This window comes from Dendrobates tinctorius, unplaced genomic scaffold (assembly GCF_039654945.1).
Source record: "Dendrobates tinctorius isolate UK_male_01 unplaced genomic scaffold, ASM3965494v1 ptg000231l, whole genome shotgun sequence".
Taxonomy (NCBI): domain Eukaryota; kingdom Metazoa; phylum Chordata; class Amphibia; order Anura; family Dendrobatidae; genus Dendrobates; species Dendrobates tinctorius.
The window spans coordinates 2,000,184-2,022,639 of NW_027361898.1; the positions used below are offsets into that span (position 1 = coordinate 2,000,184).

At 45.7% G+C, this 22,456-nt stretch overlaps 2 long non-coding RNA genes across 3 annotated transcripts in view; one reads left to right on the top strand and one right to left on the bottom strand.

Moving 5' to 3' along the window:
• The first annotated feature begins 16,139 nt into the window (after window positions 1-16,139).
• Window positions 16,140-18,075, top strand: LOC141059758 (uncharacterized). Its single transcript, XR_012222588.1, has 3 exons — window positions 16,140-16,259; window positions 16,346-16,490; window positions 17,219-18,075. It is a non-coding gene; the product is annotated as an uncharacterized lncRNA (long non-coding RNA).
• A 642-nt stretch (window positions 18,076-18,717) lies between these two features.
• The window catches only part of LOC141059813 (uncharacterized), a 55,097-nt gene continuing 51,358 nt past the window's right edge, over window positions 18,718-22,456 (bottom strand). For both annotated transcript variants that reach the window (XR_012222603.1, XR_012222602.1), the window contains exons 2-4: window positions 20,871-20,992; window positions 20,587-20,733; window positions 18,718-20,100 (exon numbers count right to left, since the gene is read on the bottom strand). This is a non-coding gene — a long non-coding RNA (uncharacterized lncRNA). The remainder of the gene's footprint in view (window positions 20,101-20,586; window positions 20,734-20,870; window positions 20,993-22,456) is intronic.

The following is a 22,456-nucleotide window of genomic DNA, read 5'->3' on the forward strand; positions in this document are numbered from 1 at the left end:
ATGAGTCACTGAAGGAGGAAAAAACAAAAATAATAGCTAAGTCCAGAAAACCAGAGAAGTTGGAAGCTATCGGATTGCAGACCCCTGAGCCTATCCACAACAACTAGCAGTAGCCGTGGGGGTTCCTACGGTGCCCTAGACCCCTCGATCACAGCTGGAGAACTAAATTAGCCTAAAGACAGGAAGGGGAAATCTAAACTGCCCCAGAGCAGATACACAGGACCTGTGGCCGCTGAACTTTAGCAAGCAATCACAGGACCTATGGTCATGTGACTGCAAGGGGGTGGGGCTTAGCGTCCTGCTTTCAGAAATGGCAGGACACTATACAGAAATACTCAGAGTCAGGCAAAACGGAGGTCATACACAGAGATATCAGTAAAGTACCAGGGATGAGACAGAACGGATAGTCAGGGCCAAGCAAGGGTCAAAACCAAACAGACATAGAAGGTACCAAGCAGAATCCAAAGCAATATCCAGAGAACAGACCGAGTCGTACACAGAGAATCAAGCAACCAGAACACAGCACAAACACACTCAGGGGTCACCACACTATGCCAAGGGCGGGGATGGGAGCTTCCTGAGGCTATAAGAAGCTTTGAAAACCTCAAAAAGAGGAAAAAAAATCCTCCAAAAAATTCAGTTGCCACATGCAGATTATTTTTTCTGCACTGGTGTACCACACAGCCAATCCCTGATTGTAGGCTGGCTGTTTCATTTGGTATTTATGCACCTGTGCAGCTGCCATTTTACTTGGGTCCGCTGCACCCTGGATTAGTGCAGATGCATTTGGGCCTGTCTGGTTTGTAACTGAATTTTTTGGAGGATTTTTTTTCCTCTTTTTGAGGTTTTCATGTTAGAGTAGGGACTGACAAGTGTAAGGAACTTTGACGCAGTTTGTCAGCTTCCGTATTAAGACCTTAATATCAACCAATACCTTACATATATTGCTATGTTTTTTGTGCACTTTTTATATTTTTTCCATGGTGCAGTTGGGCCCAAATGGTTCTGCAAACTTGTGGCCTCTCTTCACACGGGATGCATTCTAGTTGGCACTGGGCAGCCCCCCTATATGGTGTTACTAAGAGGTTGTGAGCCAGAAGCCCTGGATTCCCTGTGTGAACATTGCCACATGCGGATTATTTTTTCTGCACTAGTGTACCACACGGCCAATCCCTGATTGTAGGCTGGCTGTTTCATTTGGTAATTATGCACCTGTGCAGCTGCCATTTTACTTGAGTCCGCTGCACCCTGGATTAGTGCAGATGCATTTGGGCCTGTCTGGTTTGTAACTGGCTATAAGAAGCTTTCCCAGAACCAATGAGAGGCCACCATAATAGGTCCCAGGTGTGCAGGTAAGAGTCTGCACTGAGATCAAAACATTAACCCCAGAAGTGCAAGTCACCCAGCACTGGTATCATGACAACTAATAGACGGATTTCAGGCGCGATTGCTGGAAATGCATGTTAAATGCCGCTGTCAGAGTTTTGTCAGCGGTGAACTCACTGACTTTTTTCAAGGTGCTGAGGTCACAACAGTTCAGGGTCCCGGATGGGAACGTAGCCTCAGTGATCCGTGGTAACTTCAATGATGTCACTGCTAGGCACTGATGCTGCACTTGCAGCAGCTCATTCCTCAGTGGTCCTCAGCCTGGACGGTCGCATCTTGACACCGTCCAGGTTCAAAACTGTTTATCCCCAGACATGGATTACGGCGTGGGACAGAACGACGGACACGTGAGGGAATATGGTTGTTTTTATTTATTATTGTTTATTGTTTTATTACAGGAGACAATGGCTTCAGTGGAATTAGGCGTTAGGTGAGTAAAACTGTTTGTTATTTTAAATTAAAAACAAAAATTGTGTTTTGTTTTTATTTCAAATAAAGGACTTTATTCTGGCTGTGTCTTATTTAGCATGAAATTATAGGATTAGTAGTGGATAAGTGTCTTATAGATGCATCTCCATTACTAACCCGTGAGCTTGATGCCACCAGATAATACAAAGGTGACATAAACCCCACAAATATGAACCTCCCTTGACACCGCTACAGGGCAAGTGGGAAGAGCCGGGCAAAGTGCCAGAATTGGCACATCTAATAGACAGGGCTGTGGAGTCGGAGCTCATTTTGGTGAAGTCGGAGTCGGTATAAAATGGTCCGACTCCTAAAATATATAATAAATTGGGTACAGTAGTTCAATGCAGAATATTTTTTCATAGGAATTTGGGAAAGTTATGAAATGTCCTATAAATGGCTGTTCTATTCCTGATCTAAGGCAACATTCATACACAGCGTTTTTGCTGCGTTTTTTGAGGATACGTTTTTCAGCTGCAAAAGCAGATCAGCTTTCCAAACAACTGCATCACCTGAAAGGTTTTTGAGCTCATAGATGTTTTCAATAGCAAAAGCAGATTAGAAATCTGCTCTATCTATCCATTTATCCATATCTGTCTATCCATATCTTATCTGTACCAAAAAGAATGAAAGCCGGGTAGCACACAGACTAACACTCCTTTTTTTTAGCACCAGTCATGTACACCTCATAGCTGCCCAAAAGGACGCACAGGACAGGCATTGCTCGTCTTCAGTAACACATCAACATCAATTGATAGTTGGAATAAATAGACTGCATTCACCACATCTTAAGGTGCAGGCTTTATTTTCAAGTGTAGGGGTGTGCAGTATAAGGTTCTGCAGCAGCTGAGGTGTGCAGTATGAGATTTTGTGGAACAGTATGAGGTTCTGCCCCCCCCTAGTTTTGATCCTGGCTAAAACCATTTCTTATAGATATGGCGAACCCTCAGGTAACCCTAAATGAAGGTCAATGGACACAGGTGGCTGAATTGAAGGAATTGCTTAATCACCTATTTACCGTGACTAAAAAATTACAAGCTGAGGATTTAACTCCTGGCATTTTCATAAGGGAGTGGAAGAACTTGCTATTTTGCCTGTCCCAAAGAGGAGATTTAATTGCAGATGGCATTTCTGCTTCAATGAAAAGGAGAGAGACACAGCTATTGGAAAATAAAATTTTTCTGGCAGCTGTTTATGTGGACCCAAGTCATCGTATGTTGCTTGATGATCAACAGCTTACTAAAGGAAAAGAAGCTCTGACTGAGGTAGCAGTTAGGATGAGTGGCCTACAGGAGGACTGCCAGGTGCCAGAGGACTTGGGTCCTGACAGTGCTACTGCTGCCATATCTTCATCCTCATCAGATGAGGAGTTTGACTTTGACAAGTATTTGGATGATATGCAGCAGGCAAAGCATTGCTGCAAGGAAAAAGATTTCACTCCGTCTCCTATAGCAAGCAGATTGATCATATTTCAGCAAAATGTTTCACTTGCTCTCAAAGGAAAAGAAAAATTCAACCGTTCATCAAAACTGACTGTGCATGAGGCAATTCCTTTATACTTGGAAATTGATAGAGATGTTGCCCATGTGGATACGGCTTTGCCTCCAACCCAAGTTAGTGTAGAGAGGTTCTCTGGCCTTAAAATTATTAGGTCAGATTTTAGGTCATCTATGAAGGAGGATCTGATGGAGGCAATTCTATTTCTTAGAACAAATTCATAGACTGCACAAATGTTATTTAGTATGTTTTTGTTGAAAACTGTTTTTTGCCACTTACATAGTTTATTGCATAGTGTTTTATATATATATATATATATATATATATACACTGTATAAATATATATGCAATATTACATAGTGTATTACATATTTACAATTTATTACAGTTTGTGTTCTAAAGTTGTATTGCAATAAATATATATTATGTTCTATCTAAATGTCTAGATTATTGTATCATAAAAATGATTAAATGTCTGATGTTCACATTGTACTACAATAAATTTTTCACTTAAATATAAGCAATATAAATATAAGCAATATATGTTGGAGTCGGAGTCGTGGAGTCGGTGGAAGGAAAATTGAGGAGTCGGAGTCGCAGGTTTGGCTTACCGACTCCACAGCCCTGCTAATAGATGCACTTTATCAATAGCCATGGCTCCTTGCCAGCCTGAGAATACCAGCTCCCACCTGTCTGCTTTAGCTTGGCTGGTTGTCAAAAATGGGAGAGACCCCATGCCATTTTAAATAATAATTTTTAAATCATTAAATTCGGAGTGGGGACTCTTCTACACTTGATAACCAGCCTTGCTAAAACTGACAGCTGAGGGTTGTAGCCACCAGCTGTCAGGTTTGCCTGGCTGTTTATCAAAAATATAGGGGAACACCGTATTTTTTCCTTTATTTTTAGCTTAGGCTGCACTGTTATCAGTTGAATACAACTCTCAACATCGCCTCCTGCTAGCGCTGATCAGAGTGCGAGAAGTGGAGAACGATGAGAACTGTGATGTTGGGGAACAGTAACGCTGTTACCCAGGCACCGGTACATGTGATACTGATGTGGCACACGCTTGCCACACGTATTACACACACATGCACGGATATCTCCGGTATTGGTTTTACACACACATACACGGATATCTCCGGTATTGGTTTATCCAGTACCGGAAATATCAGGATGTGTGAAACAGTCCTGATACTGCAAGAGGAACGGCATAAAAAATAAATAAAACCAATTCTTCACCTGCTACTGTTTTGTTCATTCTGCCTCATAAAGATCGCAGTAAGGCTATGTTCACATGTTGCATTTTGATGCTTTTTCTTCTGCAGCTATAACTAGAGTTGAGCGATACCGTCCGATACTTCAAAGTATCGTATCGGATGGTATCGGCCGATCTTTAAAAAAAGTATCGGTATCGCCGATTCCGATACCGGAAGTCCCATTCAAGTCTATGGGACTTCCGGTATCGGAATAAGAAAAACCCTTTCCTGCCCTTGTACAGCCTCTCTGGGGTCTGTACGGGCCTTTCGGGGGGCTGTGCCGGCCTGCCAGGGGGTCTGTGCAGGCTCCGGTGGTCTGTGCCGGCCTGCCGGTGGTCTGTGCAGGCTCCGGTGGGCTGTGCCGGCCTGCCGGGGGGCTGTGCCGGCCTGCCGGGGGGCTGTGCAGGCTCCGGGGGGCTGTGCCGGCCTGCCGGGGGGCTGTGCCGGCCTGCCGGGGGGCTGTGCCGGCCTGCCGGTGGTCTGTGCAGGCATCGTCCGATGGGACTACAAGTCCCATCGGGCGATGCCTGCTACCATGACAGTGATTGACACATTAGCCAATGATGGGACAGTAGTAGTCCCATCATCCGGCTAATGTGTTAAATGTAAAAAAAAAAAAAAAAAATTACATGCTACATACATACAACATGCATACTACATACATGCTACATTCATACTACATACTACATACATGCTACATTCATACTACATAAATACTACATGCAACATACATACTACATATATACTACATGCATGCTACATACATACTGCATGCTACATACATACCACATATATACTACATACATACTACATGCATGCTACATGCATGCTACATGCTACATACATAACACATATATACTACATGCATGCTACATACATACTACATGCTACATACTACATATATACTACATGCATGCTACATACTACATGCTACATACATACTACATATATACTACATGCATGCTACATACATACTGCATGCTACATGCATGCTACATACATACTACATACATACTACATGCTACATACATACTACATACATACTACATACATACTACATGCATGCTACATGCATGCTACATACATACCACATACATAACACATATATACTACATGCATGCTACATACATACTACATGCTACATACATACCATATACATACTACATGCATGCTACATACATACTACATGCATGCTACATACATACTACATGCTACATACATACTACATATATACTACATGCATGCTACATACATACTACATGCTACATACATACTACATATATACTACATGCATGCTACATACATACTACATGCTACATACATACTACATATATACTACATGCATGCTACATACTACATGCTACATACATACTACATATATACTACATGCATGCTACATACATACTACATGCATGCTACATACATACTACATGCATGCTACATACATACTACATGCATGCTACATACATACTACATGCTACATACATACCACATACATACTACATATATACTACATGCATGCTACATACATACTGCATGCTACATGCATGCTACATACATACTACATACATACTACATGCTACATACATACCACATATATACTACATACATACAATACATTCATACAATACATACATAGACATACAGTACATATAACATAGAGTAACATACTTACCAATACTTGTCACATTGTTCCCCGAAGCCATTGTCTTTTCCGGAATAAATATTAACATAACAAACCACAAAAATACTCACCCACGATCCAAAGCAGTCCACGAGTGTGTCCCACGACGATCTTGGGTAGAGAACTGCAGCATCAGCTGTTGCTGCCGTTCTCTACGGGCTGCAGGAATCCAATGACGGAAGGTAGGTATCCTTCCGCACTGTATTCCTCCGCCACTTAAAAAAAAAAAAGTCCCTAGTCTCACTTTATGCCATTGCTGTGTGGGAAATTCCTGGTCATGTGACTGTAGGTCCTGGAAGATAAAAGGATTGTGAAATGCTTACCCTCAGGTCAGTCAGGGAACTGCACCTAGGATAATTAGTCGCCGGACGGGCTGCCTGTTGTGAACCGGCAATTAGGCTTCTGCAGTAAGGGAATTATCAATGCTGTGGCTGCAGCCCCTTATTCAGCAATATAAGACCCTTCTAAACTGCCAGCAAGCCGCAATAGCCGTACACAACGCGCTGCCACCAGTCACAGTTACTTAATTCACAGTGTTAAATTAAGAGGGTCCGTGGCAAACCCCTTGAATTAGTAGCGATTATCTATCAAAGGCGTATAGTTCGAGTCTTAGAGCATAGAGACAGATCTAAATAATTATTTCATTTATTTTCCGAAAGAGGACAGTGATTACAGATAAAAGTTGCTATAAAATTGAGACATAAAATATGTACAGTACAGGTATAAAATAAAAGTGGAGAAAACAAAGAGAGTACACTCACAGTTCCATATTGTTCCTTAGGCAGACCATGCGGCTAAGGTGGGTGGAGGCGGAGCTGCACTTCTCCGCTCATCTGGGGATCTTTCTAGCACGACGACTTGAGCTGTTCTGCTCTGGTTTTGTCCAGGAAATGCTTTATAGACTTGCTATGTGACATCCCGGAGAGATGCATGCTGGATTAATCCCACCTCTCTCTTTTGGATGTAGAATTACACTAGAAAACTTATACTAATCATAACTCCGTGGGGGCAGCCCGCACAGACCCATATAGGGCATCATTGGTTGTGATTTGTTGAGTACAATAATTCAAGACCAAATATGCAGTAGTTCTGATACACCGTTTAGCTGGAACACATATCTCAGGTTCTGAAAGGATTACGCTTCGCCAGAACCACGGCAGCGACGCTGTGACCGCCCGGATTACAAAAATGTGATTTTCATATCTCTAGGGTATTTGGTTCTTATGGTATAGTCTCTCATAGTTTTATTCGTTTCAAACAAAGAAGTTTTTCCCTCTCTGAAGAGGAGAGAAGGAAACAAATGGTTGTAACAGCAGGGGGGTCTCCTATTACTAGTGCGAACACAGGCTGTAGAGGAGGGGGGGTGGCACTGCTCTGTGTGTGTGTGAAGGGAGGAGGGATGAAGCTGAAGAGCTAGCAGCCTGGATTGTCATATCTGCCGGATCTTTCTGGAAAGTTACAACAGAAAACATCATATTTTGTGGACAAAACCCCATACCTCACAGACATTGTACATCACACCTCCCCCCTTAAGAGGGCGCTAAGGAGGCATTACCTCTCGGTAATCGGCCATGCGCACCTCAGCGGGTTCGCCCCGGCGGGACAACCCATCGGCATTGCCGTTTTCACTGCCCTTCCTGTGCTTTACAGTGAAGTCGTACTGTTGAAGGGCAAGGCTCCAGCGGAGCAACCTTCCATTGGTTCCGGACACTGTGTGCAACCAGCTCAGAGGGTTGTGGTCAGTTACCACCGCGAAGGCACGCCCGTACAGGTAGGGCTGCAAACGCTGCAGTGCCCACACCATGGCCAGACACTCCTTCTCGATGGTCGAGTATGCCACTTCCCTCGGCAAAAGTTTCCGGCTCAGGTACAACACGGGGTGCTCTTGGTCCCCCGAGTCGACCTGGCTAAGCACAGCACCGAGGCCAAACTCGCTGGCGTCGGTCTGTACCAGAAACGGGTGACTGCTGTCGACTGCTCTCAACACTGGAGAGTTGCACAGGGCTGCTTTCAAAGCTTGGAAAGCCGCCTCACAGTCATCTGTCCAGTTGACTGTTTGGGGTAGCCTCTGCTTGGTGAGGTCAGTCAAGGGTTTGGCAAGGGCGCTATAGTCCTGTACGAACTGCCTATAGTACCCTGCAGTGCCCAAGAAGGACTTCACCTGTTTCTTGGTCCTGGGGGTGGGCCAGGACACGATTGCGTCCACTTTTTCTGGCTCCGGACTCATGGAACCCCCGCCTACCCGGTGCCCCAGGTAGTGGACCTTGCGCATGCCTATCTGGCACTTCCCCGGCTTGATGGTCAGGCCTGCCTGGTGAAGACGCTTGAGCACCTCCTGGAGGTGCTGAAGGTGTTCCTCCCAGGTGGAACTGAAGACGGCAATATCGTCTAAGTACGCCACTGCGTACTCCTCCAGTCCCCGAAGCAGGTGGTTGACCATCCGCTGGAAAGTGGCAGGGGCATTCTTCATGCCGAAGGGCATGACCGTGGACTCGTACAGTCCAAAGGGGGTGATAAAGGCGGATTTATCCCCGACTCAAATCCATGATGGATATGTAGTTGGCGTTTGTCAACCGCTCGAGCAGATCCTCGATGCGCGGCATTGGGTGGGCATCAGAGGTTGTGATGGCGTTGAGCCCCCTGTAGTCCACGCAGAACCGCGTGGTTCGATCCTTTTTAGGCACGAGGACTACAGGTGAAGCCCACGCGCTTTTTGACCGTCGAATCACCCCCAGCCTTAACATCTCATCGATCTCTTGGCGCATGACTTGTTGCACCGTCTCAGAGATCCGATAGGGTGTTCGCCATAATGGGGCGTGATTCCCGGTGTCCACCTCATGAACCGCTAACTCCGTCCTCCCCGGTTGGTTGGTGAACATGGGCCGGAAGAGTTTCAGGGTGGCCATCAACTGCAACCGCTGGGACACGGTGAGCGAACCACTTATCTCCATGTCCTTAATGGACCCATCGGCCTTGGCCTGGGCCAGCATGTCCAGGAGGGGATCTTCCTCCCCATCCTCTGGCAGATTGCAGACCGGTAGGACGCAAGCTTCACGTTCGTAGTGCTCCTTCAGCATGTTGACGTGAAAGGCCTTGCGCCTACCCCGAGCATGGTCAAGCGTGACCACGTAGGTGACCGGGTTGAGCTGTTGGTGGACGACGTATGGGCCTTCCCAGGCTGCCTGAAGCTTATCCGTTGGTACGGGGACCAGCACCCAGACCTTTTGACCCACCTGGTAGGTCCGCTCCCGGGCGTTCTGGTCGTACCAGCGCTTCTGGTCAGCCTGAGCCTGCGTCATGTTGTCATGCACCAACTGCGTCAAGGTCTGCATCTTGTCACGGAAGCGCATGACATAATCCACGATGGACACTTCTGTGGGGTTTGGCTCATCTTCCCAGGATTCTCTTATCAACCCAAGGGGTCCCCGGACTCGCCTGCCATACAGGAGCTCGAAGGGGGAGAACCCGGTCGAGGCCTGCGGAACTTCTCTGTAAGCGAACAGCAGGTGTGGGAGGTACCGCTCCCAGTCGCGCCCTTGGGTCTCAACCAGGATGCGGAGCATCTGTTTGAGGGTACCGTTGAAACGTTCACACAAACCATTAGTCTGTGGGTGATACGGACTCGATACCAGCTGCGTCACCTGCATTTTCTCACAGAGAGCCTCCATTAGGCGAGACATGAATTGGGGCCCATGATCGGTAAGCATCTCCCTGGGAAATCCTACTCTTGAAAAGATGGTCACCAGTGCGTCAGCCACCTTATCTGCCCTGGTTGAAGACAGAGCTACTGCCTCTGGGTACCGGGTAGCGTAGTCTACCACGGTGAGAATGCATCGCTTTCCGGAGCTGCTGGGGACGGACAGCGGTCCTACAATGTCCACCGCGATTCTCTGGAAAGGCTCCTCTATTACCGGCAAAGGAATAAGGGGAGCCTTAAGAGCAGGCCCCGCCTTACCCACTTTTTGACAGGTGGCGCAGGAGCGGCAGTAGTGTGTTACATCTGTGCCCATCTTGGGCCAATAGAAGTGTTGAGACAGCCGTGCCTTTGTTTTGCTGATCCCCAAGTGTCCAGCGAGTGGAATCTCATGGGCAATCCGCAACAACTCGGTTCTGAACTGATAGGGGACGACCAGCTGTCTTTCCCTCAACCACTCCTTTTTAGGATCTCCGGGTACTGTCTCCCGGTACAACCTTCCTCGTTCCCAGAGCACCCTCTCCTTATTAGACTTGGAGGTGGGCGTCTCGGCGAGACCTCTCAATTTCTCCAGGCTGGCATCTGTGTGCAGAGCAGCCTGGAACTCCATGCTGGAGGCTGCCAGAAGTGACGTCAGGGTCCCCTCTTTACTGGGACCCTCTGGAACCGGCTCTGGGTTCACCTCTGGTTCAGTCTCTCCTGTAGCAGCAGAGGGTCCAGAAGACCTGCGATCTGGGCACTCTGACTGCGTGTGACAGCTGCTATGTATGCTGTCTCCCTGGGGATTTCTACAGACCCACCAGCCGGTGCTGGCTTGGGCTCTACCTCCCCATCCACCCCCAACACTTCAGGAGCAGTGCTACTTATGGGCCAGTTACCTTCCTCGGTGGCACTGGTCAGCTGCATGGCATTACCTTCCTCATGGTCCCCATGCACCTCCCCATTTCCTTGAGCACCGTTGCTTACTCCTGCCAGGGGTTCCTCAGCCGTCTCACTCCGCAGAGTGACGGGGCTGAGCACTTCGGTACCTGTGGACACATCTACCGCTTCAAAGAAAGGGTTAACGGGTTCAGTCGGCACAGATACATCAACATCATCATCATCCTTCCTAGGAGAAGAATGGTTATCAGTTTGCTTTGGTACATTCACATCAGCATCAGCATCGTACCTGGGGAAAGAATGGTTGTTAGTTGCATCATTACTCATCAAGGCATTAGCAGGTAACACATTCAGTTTCCCGTCATCATCATCATCATTAGGGTTAACGTTACCCTTATTATCAGTTTGGGGAAGGGTATGCAACCATCCAACCCAAGTCAGTCCCCAATAAAACATCAGTGGGCAGGTTTTCAGACACTCCCACCTCCCTCAACCCGCTCCCAGCACCCCAATCGAGATAAACTCGTGCCACTGGCAAGGGACAACGGGTGCCTCCAATCCCGGTGACAGTCAGGGTTTTCCCCTCAACAAACTCTTCAGGGGCCGCCAGTCCAGGACGGATGAGGGTTCGTTCAGCCCCGGTGTCCTTGAGGCCTGTAGCAAGACGGGCCCCCACCTGAACAGGTTGAACGTTGTCGTCAGCCCTCCCAACCACACCTCCCACCAAAAGAACAGAGGCGTTGGGCCCGGGGGCCTTGGCTGGGGGGTTCTTCGGCCTGTTCGGACAGGCATAAAAGAAGTGACCAGGCCGCTGGCAGTGGTGACACAGGCGACTGTCAGTAGCCGGCATGTTGTTGGCAACAGGGACAGGGCCTCCGGAGGGACGGCTAGCTGGGGCATTGGGGTTGGTTGCTGGCTTACCCCCTTTCCAGCTGGTGGCGACTGGCCTCCGCATCTCGGGCTTACGGTTGGCCTCGTGGTTGTCGGCGATCTGCGCCGCTTTGTCCGCGTTCGTTGGTTCGCGGTCCAGGATGAACTGTCGGACCTCAGCTGGGCAGAGATGCAGGAACTGGTCTTTGATCATCAGGTCCCGTAGCTGCTCAAAGGTTTCAACGGACAGTCCATGGATCCACTGGTCAAAGTGGGTCCTGAGTCCTTGCACCACATCACTGTAGCTATCATGTGGGCCACTTTGGAGGTGCCGGACCTTCTTTCGGTATACCTCAGGTGTCAGCCGGTATTTGGCGATCAGCGCCTGCTTTATGGCGACATAGTCGTCATCGGCTTCTGGCGGAAGAGAAGCAAATGCCTCCAGGGCTTTGCCTTTTAGCCCTGGGGTCAAGTACCTTGCCCATTGGTCTCTAGGCAGCTGGTACTGTCTGCAGGCTTTCTCAAAGGCTCGCAGGAACGTGTCCAAGTCCCCGTCCTTTTCCATCACAGGAAAATGCTCTGGCCGGGGTTTAGGAGTCTGGACGCTGCTGGGCTCACGGCTTCGGGCTGTGGGGGCATTCCCACCCCGCTGGAGTACCTCCAGTTCATGGGCCCTCTGCACCTGGTGCTCGGCTCTCTCAGCCTCAGCTTGGCGCTCGGCTCGCTGCTCTGCTCTCTCTCGAGCTTGCTGGATCAGCCTCACCCGCCCATCACTGTCTTCGGCGGGGAGTTCGTCCAAGGCCATTTGCAGATAGGGGTCCACCCCATTATGGTTGAATGTGGGGCCAGCGCTCATGAGTGGAGCCTCTGCTGCAGCCCCATTGCCACTTGAGCCCGCTTCTGCGTTCGCTGGGCTCTGGTCGTTTTCCCGTTGCACCAGAGCCGCGATCATTTGGGCTTTGTTTTTGTTCGTGGTGTCGATCCGCCACACCCCGCAGAGGGCAATAAGAGATGCCTTGTTATGCTGCTTATACCACTCTGCTCCCATCGTAGCCATGGTTGCCAAATAAAAGACAGAAAAGAAAAAAGGAGAAAAAGGGAGGGAATACTTGCAAGTACACACTAATGTCTCAGGACTAGTAACCACTGAGTCTGTTCTCCAAAACCTATGATGCAGGATTCCCGCAGGAACCGTGCAGGTCTTTAGTGAGAGGAATGATTGCTCAAACCAAATCACTAATGCTCTAGGATTATCCCACCGCTCTGCCACCAATATGTGACGAACAGCCCACGGCCGTTCGTCCACTTACGGAGGCGACTAACGGGGCTCCCGCTGCCACCAAAACGTGACGGACAGCGGACCCTGTGTCACCACTATGTCACAGTCCCACCACTGACACGGGTGTATCAGCGGACGGAGGGACGAGACACAATGCAGGCACACGGCTATCACAGGTGCAGTGGGGCTTATCTTAGTTATCCCACCACTGGCACCATGTGACAAAAATATCCAGCAAGCTAATCTCGCTCTACAATTTGCCGCAGGGGGAGTTTAATTTGGATGCCCCACCACTGCTATCAATCTTCCAAGTACTGCGGGGATTTATGTATATCCTACTTTCTCAGTTCCACTTTGGAACTCGCAGCTCTCCGGCGCCCCCCTTACCCTCAGGTCAGTCAGGGAACTGCACCTAGGATAATTAGTCGCCGAACGGGCTGCCTGTTGTGAACCGGCAATTAGGCTTCTGCAGTAAGGGAATTATCAATGCTGTGGCTGCAGCCCCTTAATCAGCAATATAAGACCCTTCTAAACTGCCAGCAAGCCGCAATAGCCGTACACAACGCGCTGCCACCAGTCACGGTTACTTAATTCACAGTGTTAAATTAAGAGGGTCCGTGGCAAACCCCTTGAATTAGTAGCGATTATCTATCAAAGGCGTATAGCTCGAGTCTTAGAGCATAGAGACAGATCTAAATAATTATTTCATTTATTTTCCGAAAGAGGACAGTGATTACAGATAAAAGTTGCTATAAAATTGAGACATAAAATATGTACAGTACAGGTATAAAATAAAAGTGGAGAAAACAAAGAGAGTACACTCACAGTTCCATATTGTTCCTTAGGCAGACCATGCGGCTAAGGTGGGTGGAGGCGGAGCTGCACTTCTCCGCTCATCTGGGGATCTTTCTAGCACGACGACTTGAGCTGTTCTGCTCTGGTTTTGTCCAGGAAATGCTTTATAGACTTGCTATGTGACATCCCGGAGAGATGCATGCTGGATTAATCCCACCTCTCTCTTTTGGATGTAGAATTACACTAGAAAACTTATACTAATCATAACTCCGTGGGGGCAGCCCGCACAGACCCATATAGGGCATCATTGGTTGTGATTTGTTGAGTACAATAATTCAAGACCAAATATGCAGTAGTTCTGATACACCGTTTAGCTGGAACACATATCTCAGGTTCTGAAAGGATTACGCTTCGCCAGAACCACGGCAGCGACGCTGTGACCGCCCGGATTACAAAAATGTGATTTTCATATCTCTAGGGTATTTGGTTCTTATGGTATAGTCTCTCATAGTTTTATTCGTTTCAAACAAAGAAGTTTTTCCCGCTCTGAAGAGGAGAGAAGGAAACAAATGGTTGTAACAGCAGGGGGGTCTCCTATTACTAGTGCGAACACAGGCTGTAGAGGAGGGGGGGTGGCACTGCTCTGTGTGTGTGTGAAGGGAGGAGGGATGAAGCTGCAGAGCTAGCAGCCTGGATTGTCATATCTGCCGGATCTTTCTGGAAAGTTACAACAGAAAACATCATATTTTGTGGACAAAACCCCATACCTCACAGACATTGTACATCACACTCAGGAACGTGGGAAAATTTCTCACACTCCTGTGCTGATCTCAGGTCAGCAATGGAGGCTGTGTGGGTTTTTTTTAACCCTTCAAAGGTTGGATTGGGCGTTCAATAAAACATGGTCAAAAACAAGTTGTCTTTATTTAAATAAAAAAATTTCAAAATAATGTCTGTGTTAATTTTTTTAACCCTTCAAAAATATCTGGTTAATTATGGATCAGCGTCTCATTGACGCCTATCTGTTTTTAACCCGGCTTAATGTCACATTCCAATTTCAATGTGACATTAACCCCTTATTACCCCATATGCCACTGCACAACGGCTGTGGGAGGAGAGAGGGTTAAGTGCCATTAAAGGCGCATCTTACAGATGTGCCTTTTATGGGGTGCCTGGGGGCAGATTTTTTTAGCCTGGGGGGGCCAAAAAAAGGTCCCTTCTTAGGCTATTTAAATCTGCCGTCACTCACCTGCTTTCCCTCTCTGGTGGCAAAAATAGCGCGGGAGCCCACTCCATTTTTTTTCAGGAGTATCAACTGAAATTGACACCCAAAATTAGAAAAAATAAAAATTAACCCCAATAATCCATGACATTACATGGATGACTTTATGTAAACCGTTTTTTTTTTTTCTTGTTTATATATTTTTTAAATAAAAGTAATGGTCAGGCCTATGATTCGGCATGGAAAAAATATGTTTTTAGGGTTGCATTTCGTGCACGTCCATGCGCATGCGTCCTGCATCCCTATGTTTAAATTTGTTGCGCATGGAGTTGTGGATGTACGCAATTTGTATGTGTTTTTTTTTGTGGAGCTTCTTTTTGTTTTTGTACAGTACACCATGGCACACCGAACGCAGCCTGTATTATTTTTTCCTCCGTCTGACCTGTGATAAAAAAAAATAATGCGCCTTTATGCGCCAAGAACACGCAGTAGCGTGGATGGCCATGCGCACTTCAGCTTTTGAAATAGCATGCATGAACATGGCTATAGAATGGTATAAGCTCATGCATCTATAACCCAAAATCGAAAAACGTATGCAGCATTATTGCATTTAGTCTATTGCGCATGAACCCCAGCGATACAAGGCGCTAGTGTGAAAATAGCCACGTGTGCATACGGTTATCTCTATGCCTAGGTTCATGTCGAGGGTTAGGCTTTGGCCTCAGAGTATGCTTGGGCCTATGGTTGGGTATAATGTGAGGAAAAGAGATAGGCCAAGGGTTATGCATCACGTATAGTGACATCGGTGGAAATTTGAAACATGCTTCCTGCTCTGAATCAGCGTTCAAATGGTTACACGCGGTTCAAGTGGTGACGGAGATTATGTTGAAAGAGCCGTGTAGGGTTGCTTTTGGCTTTTGTGTGAAGGTCTAGCAGGATTCCAACATATCGACATTGGTTTGGTGGGTGTGTTTCAGTGTGGATATATATCGCTACATGTGTTGACCAAATATAGAGACTAAACAGACTTTTTGATTTCAAATTATTTTTAAATAACAGGTATTAACATGGATTATTCATTTTTTAGATAGAAAAACATCCGGAAGTGTGGGACCGCGCCAGCGAGGCATACAAGGGATCCAACAATAAAAGGGATGCTTGGCCAGCAATTGTGACCGAAATATATCCGCAGTGGCCTGACCTGCCAAGAGCAGGCAAAAAACAGATTAGTAAGTTTGCATTATGAGTACAAATTTTAAAAGTTGTCCTGTAATTTTTGAAAGTACATGATTGTTTTTATTTGATTTTATTGCAGTGGATGATGTGAAAAATCGATGGCGCTCCATAACGGACAGGCTGGTCAAGTCAATGAAGACACCGAGTGGAAGTTCACCTCCTAGAAAGAAGGTTCCATATGCAGATCTCCTGCAGTTTATTTTAACAAGCAGGAATTTGCGGAGGTAAATTGCGCATTGAATACTTGTGTTGTGTCTGGGTAATGTCACGATACTGGATATTTTTGTTAGTGGTCCGGTGGCTCGAGATTACGATTGGTCATTGTGATAGTATGCCGTTATGTTTGTCAGATGTGACGATGTTGAATAATTTTTGTAGTAGGGCGGTGTGTCTCTTTCACAAGACAAAGGGGGAATATTGAGTTTGGGTATGCGGAAGTCGAGACTCAGCTTAAAGATATAAATAGAATAATGCAACCTTTTAAAAAAAAAAAACATGAACAATTTGCTCGTGGATCGCAGGCATCCTTATTCATTATAACATACCGTATATACTCGGCCCCCCATAATTGGGACCAAAAAAGATTGAATATCAATATTGCATATCAATATTGATTCAGGATCCACATATAAGGCCATATAATTCAGCACAAAGGTTAAAAATGGCCCCATAATATGGTAAAGATAATAATATGACCCATATTATGATCCATGTTATGGCGCCATAGATTATTCCCCAATATGCTAGGCCATAGACTATGGCCCCATATGCTGCAACCCATCTTAGATCACTTGTTTATAACCCGAGAGGTGGATTTTAAGCTCAAAAAAAGTCCCTTAAATCTCTTGTCAGACCCGAGTTTATCCATTATACTGTATCTATTTATATTTTTTCTTAGTTATAAACTTTTTTTTTTTTTGGTATAATAATTTAGTTGTTCTTCCTTCTACAGAACGGATGGAAATATAAGTTCAGGCACATCAACGGCCCCTGGACAAAACAGCCCGGAACATGGTCTGGCCGAGGAGGTCCAGGACTTTGACATGTCTTCCTCTCCAGCTCCTCCGGATGACAGGCCCTCTTCAGCGATGTCCTCCATTGCATCAGAAGCTGCTTGCTCTGATTCTTTTTTGGACACCAGTGTGTCCTCTGACGTGGCATTGGCATCTGCCTCCACTTCTGCTGCTCCTGCATCTGTCGCTACCAGTAGCTCAGCTGGTGGTGTGTCAAGGCGCACTTGGATGCGGGCAGGTTCTGGCCGTTCCGTTGCATCGACAAGGGTGGCACCAAAAAAAGGGACAACAACTGAGACTTCCACTAGTACAAATTGAACAACTCACTAGCCGAACCCTCAGTCTTATTGATAATGTAAGACATCAGGATGACCTCGACACTTTTGGGATAAACATAGCCAGCCGCCTGAGGTCCATGCCACGGGACCGTCGGAATCTAATAATGTCAGCTGTAAATGTACTTATAATGTCTATTGACACACCATCAAATTTACCACCGTCCAATGACATAATCAGTGGGATTATGAACCTTTTTAATCCCCGCAGTGTGCCTCCAAAACCAGCAGCAGCTGCATCGCAGCGGTTTGGGCAGGCGCCATCCTTACGTACTGACCATCCTGATTCATTTGTTTATGGCCGCCCAAATTCATCCCAAAGTAGTGGTCAACATGGAAACTCTCCAATGAGTCAGGTGTTGTCTCAAAGCCTATATCCATCGTATAGTTATGATCCAGACTACCATGAGTTTTGAGGTTCGGTTAATCAACAACCAATTTGTCTGGTCAAAAAACCCACGTAGCCACCAGACACCTTGCCTGTCCTGTTGACAGGGTAAAATTTATTCCGACAATGTTTGTTGTGCAGTTGAAGTATGTTTCATACAGTGTTTTTATATGTATTTTCTACAATTTTGATACTGTTTATATAAAAAAAATGGTTTCAAGACTCAGTGTATGTGTGAATTTTTTTGTGCCAAAGACTAACTCACTGTAAGCAATCCAAAAAAACATTCATTGAAATGAGTCCTCTCCTCTACTAGACCGCCCAACTTTTCATACCTTGTTTCTTCATTATCCCACAAACACAAACAGAGGTAACTATTTTTTAGCCATTCATACACCCACTACGGACAACGCAAACTTCCATAACCTGAGCTGTGGACAGATACTCTGCTGACTACTCGCTGCCTCCTCACCACTATTGGAGCTACCAGCTCAACCAACTAAAGTGCTGCTGTGACACCCCAAACAAATGCCTCCTTTGTGTACTGTAGTGATATTTGGTATGTTACCCCTTCCCTTGTAAAGTACCGCACCATGTGCTATATGTTGAAATTTTAAAAAATAATAGTATATATGATGTGAAAATTGAGTATAGTGGGTAATGGTGGTGTGTAAAGAATCGATGTTCGCAGAGACCAGATTTTACTGTTGACCAACCAAAAATTTTATTAATTTTTAACATTTTGTCCTAAAATTTTTATCAACATGGAACTTGGTTGCTTGGGATTACTCATCATTTCTTCTCTGCTGTCCAGGCTGCTCAACACCGGCACTGGAGTATTGCCAGTGCACGGCACCTTCAGGACTCATGAAGTAGTCAGTGAAGGTTTCTCGCACACGCACACCCGAGTTTGAAAGCTTTCCCTGATCCGAGGTTGCAACTGCAACTAATTCAGACATCTGTGACTCCTCATCTACCTCTGTTCTGTATTCTCGAAGGTAGTTGTGGAGTACACAGCATGCCTTAATTACAGTGTCAGTCTCTAACTGGATGGCTGTGTGAAAGATGCGCCACTAACTACACAGGATCCCAAAGGTGCATTTCACATATCTTCGTGCACGGCTCAGCCGATAATTAAAAATCCTCCGCCGGTCATTCAGTGTCCTTCGTGGGTATGGGCGCAGCAGGTTGGTCTTTAAGGGAAACACCTCATCCGATACCATCACAAAAGGCACTGGAATAGTTGAACCTGGCAAAGGTCTTGGGGCTGGAAGCGTTCCGCCATGTTGAAGAATTTGCAGTCCGATCTGAGATGATCGCAACACCCGAGAATCCCCAGTACTACCATAGGCACCGTCGATGGCAACAACTTTGTAATGTGCATCAGCCACCGCCATCAGTACCACTGAGAAATACTTCTTAGGCCGGAGTCACACTAGCGATTAAATCGGACGAATGCAATGCGATAAAAAAATCACATTGCATTCGTCCCAATGTTATTCTATGGTGCTGCTCCCATCATGCGTTTTTTTTATCGGATCCGTTCATTTTTGGATCGGATTCGCCAATGCAAGTCTATGGATGCGATTAAAAATCGCATTGAAAACGCACCACACGTGTGACTTGCGATTAAATCGCAAGACTTCTCCAGGTCAACAGGAAAGAGCATTTGGCATTGGATGTCAATTTGATGCTTAGATGCGAAAAAAATCGGTTCATCGCCGGAAAATGGGATGACAGACGGATCCCTGGACAAGAATTCTTTGTGCGATTTCGTACCGTTAAAATTGGACCGATTTTTTAATGGTTGTGTGTGACTCCAGCCTTATAATTAAAGAAGCGTGATCCTGATCGTGGTGGCTCCTGCACTCTTACATGTTTACCATCAACTGCACCTATGCAGTTTGGGAAATTGGCCACAGACTGAAAGCCTGCTGTGACCTGCAGCCAAGTCTCCTCGGTCGGCGATGGCATGACGATGGGCTGCAACTTCTGCCAGATCACGGCACGTGTACACCTCACAATTTGAGAGATGGTGGATTTACCAACCCTAAATTGGAGGTGCAGTGATGTGTAGCTCTCTCCTGTGGCCAAATACCTGAAAAAATAAAAAAAGTGTAAGTAAAGCAAAAAAATACAAATAAAGGATAATATGCATGCAGGACGTTATTGGATTGGCCTTTTCGCTATGTATCCCTTCTACGTGTCCTGTACCCGTGGAAGAGAGTTTAATCGAGTAAGCGATAAACACCCGTAGTCACGCACCTCCCTCCCCTAGCATTCCTCTAACGTCCAGCATGTCTACATACGCGTATGTATTGATGAAATACATGTTAAATAAAGACACTATTTTTCCCCTGTAGTGTGTAGTGCTGCATTTTTTTTTATCACTTTGAAAGATTCCTAGGTTTTGATGCAAGCACCTCTATGTTTTTACTGAAAAATATACCGCAATACTTCAGATACATAGCCATGTCTCAAAGTTTTTTTTTTTTCTTGGGAAAATATTTCACGTTCATCTGTTTTATGTTTCATGGGATCTTTAGAGGGGTAAAATGTGTAACCCCAAAAAAATAAAATTTACAGTAAGGTGATGAGCAGCCTTTCCGCAGCAGAGATGGGTCTTCGCATGACTGTTTCTTGATAATTTAAGTCGGGTGAAAGAAGGTCGAGTAGGCGATCAAATGCTGGTATTGTCAGCCGGCAGAATTGGACAAATTTATCTGGATACCTGAAACAAGAAAAAAATAAAATAAAATTAACACTGGTAAGTATTGCACATGATTAGAACAAACAACAAAACAAATTTTAATAAAATTTTTTGCTCAATGAGTTCCAAAAAACATAAGTTGCCCTACTATATCTTACTTCCTTAAATCCTGGTAAAGAAGATTGAAGTGGCCCTTGTCCACATGCTCTTGAGCAATTGGGTGCACCCACATTCTTTTGGAAGCTGTCCTCCTCTTACTCCTCCTCGTACGACATCGCTCCTATGGGAGAATTTAATATGAGTCCCAAGTACATCAAAAGAACCGTAAAGAAATATACGGACATTAAGATTACGGTACTTTAACATTAGCATTATTTTTGAAGGCGCATTGTGTGCCAAAAAAAACAATGTAATATAAAAGTAGTTGCACGCGCTTGAATTTTTTATGCGCCCTAGCAACCTAGTAAAATACAGTATCTACAAATCTGAACGTAAAAAATGCATGCGCACTATAACACAAACAAACACATGTGCATGCGAACGCTGCATTTCCATAGACCATTGCGCTTTCATTGGTTACATTCCGCTTTTTTTTAAAAACTTTCGTCAGACACAAAAAAGAAACTTTGAGCAATGCAGGCCAGGCTCGGTTTACAGGGCATTACAGCAAACATTTTGCATGCAGTATCATTATTGACGTAGCGATTGCATAAACATATGGTACCGCCCAGGTAACATGCGCTACCTAGCAATTGCACAAACAGTTTTATAGGCACAGCAAACAAGTGCGTTCACCAACGCAGCCAAAAAATGGAAAGCAGCATTGAAAGGTGCATCATCTACTTGATAACACATTGCGATTTGGACATGCCTTATGATGCATTATTTTCATTGTGGGCAATGGCGGACTTAAGGCATCCATTACATATTGCCACTATGTAACGTATCCGTCATAAAATTGTCCCCTAACGCAATGTGAACCCTGTCAATGCACACGAAAGACACCTGTGCATAAATGCACATTAAGCACAGGAAAAGACAAGATCATGTGCACGCCATGCATGCGCATAGACGCGCTCAATGAGATGATACAAGAAACGATAGATGCAGTACATGACAAAAAGCTACTGGAATCCTGCATTACCTGCTCGTTAATGTGGTGGTATAGCAAAATCAATGTTGTAAGGTGCAAAATAAGCATCATTTCTGGGTTCAAACACAGGCTCTGCAATGGAGGCATCTTCACTGTCTTGCAATTAGCAAAAAAAATGTAGAATAGGGGTTGTAACAGGAAATGACTTCATAAAACTTTTTTTTTCCTGCCATTCAACTTTGTCTGTTGTTGCAAACGCTTACAAACCGGCCAAAAAACCGCACCAAAAAAAACGCATGAAAAACGCACATAAACCGCATTTAAAACCACAAAAAAAATGCATGCGGTATCTGGGAGCTGGAAATGCGTTTTTTATCAGGAAAATTCTGCTTGTAATATGCAACGTGTGCACTTAGCCTTAATCTGATGATGAACTCTGCTGCCTGGTGACTGCAGCAGAGAAAGATGGTGAAAGTAGCAGCTGGCTCTGAGGTGTCAAGCCACTGCTGAAAGCTGATCTGGTGCTGCACTCTGCTGTTGGTGACTGCAGCAGAGAAAGATAAGTGTTTTGGTGCTTTCCCCTTTTTCCTTCGTGTGTATTAGTGCAGCGGTGGGACCAGTGTCCGCACTATCCAGTTCCCTAGCAAGGGA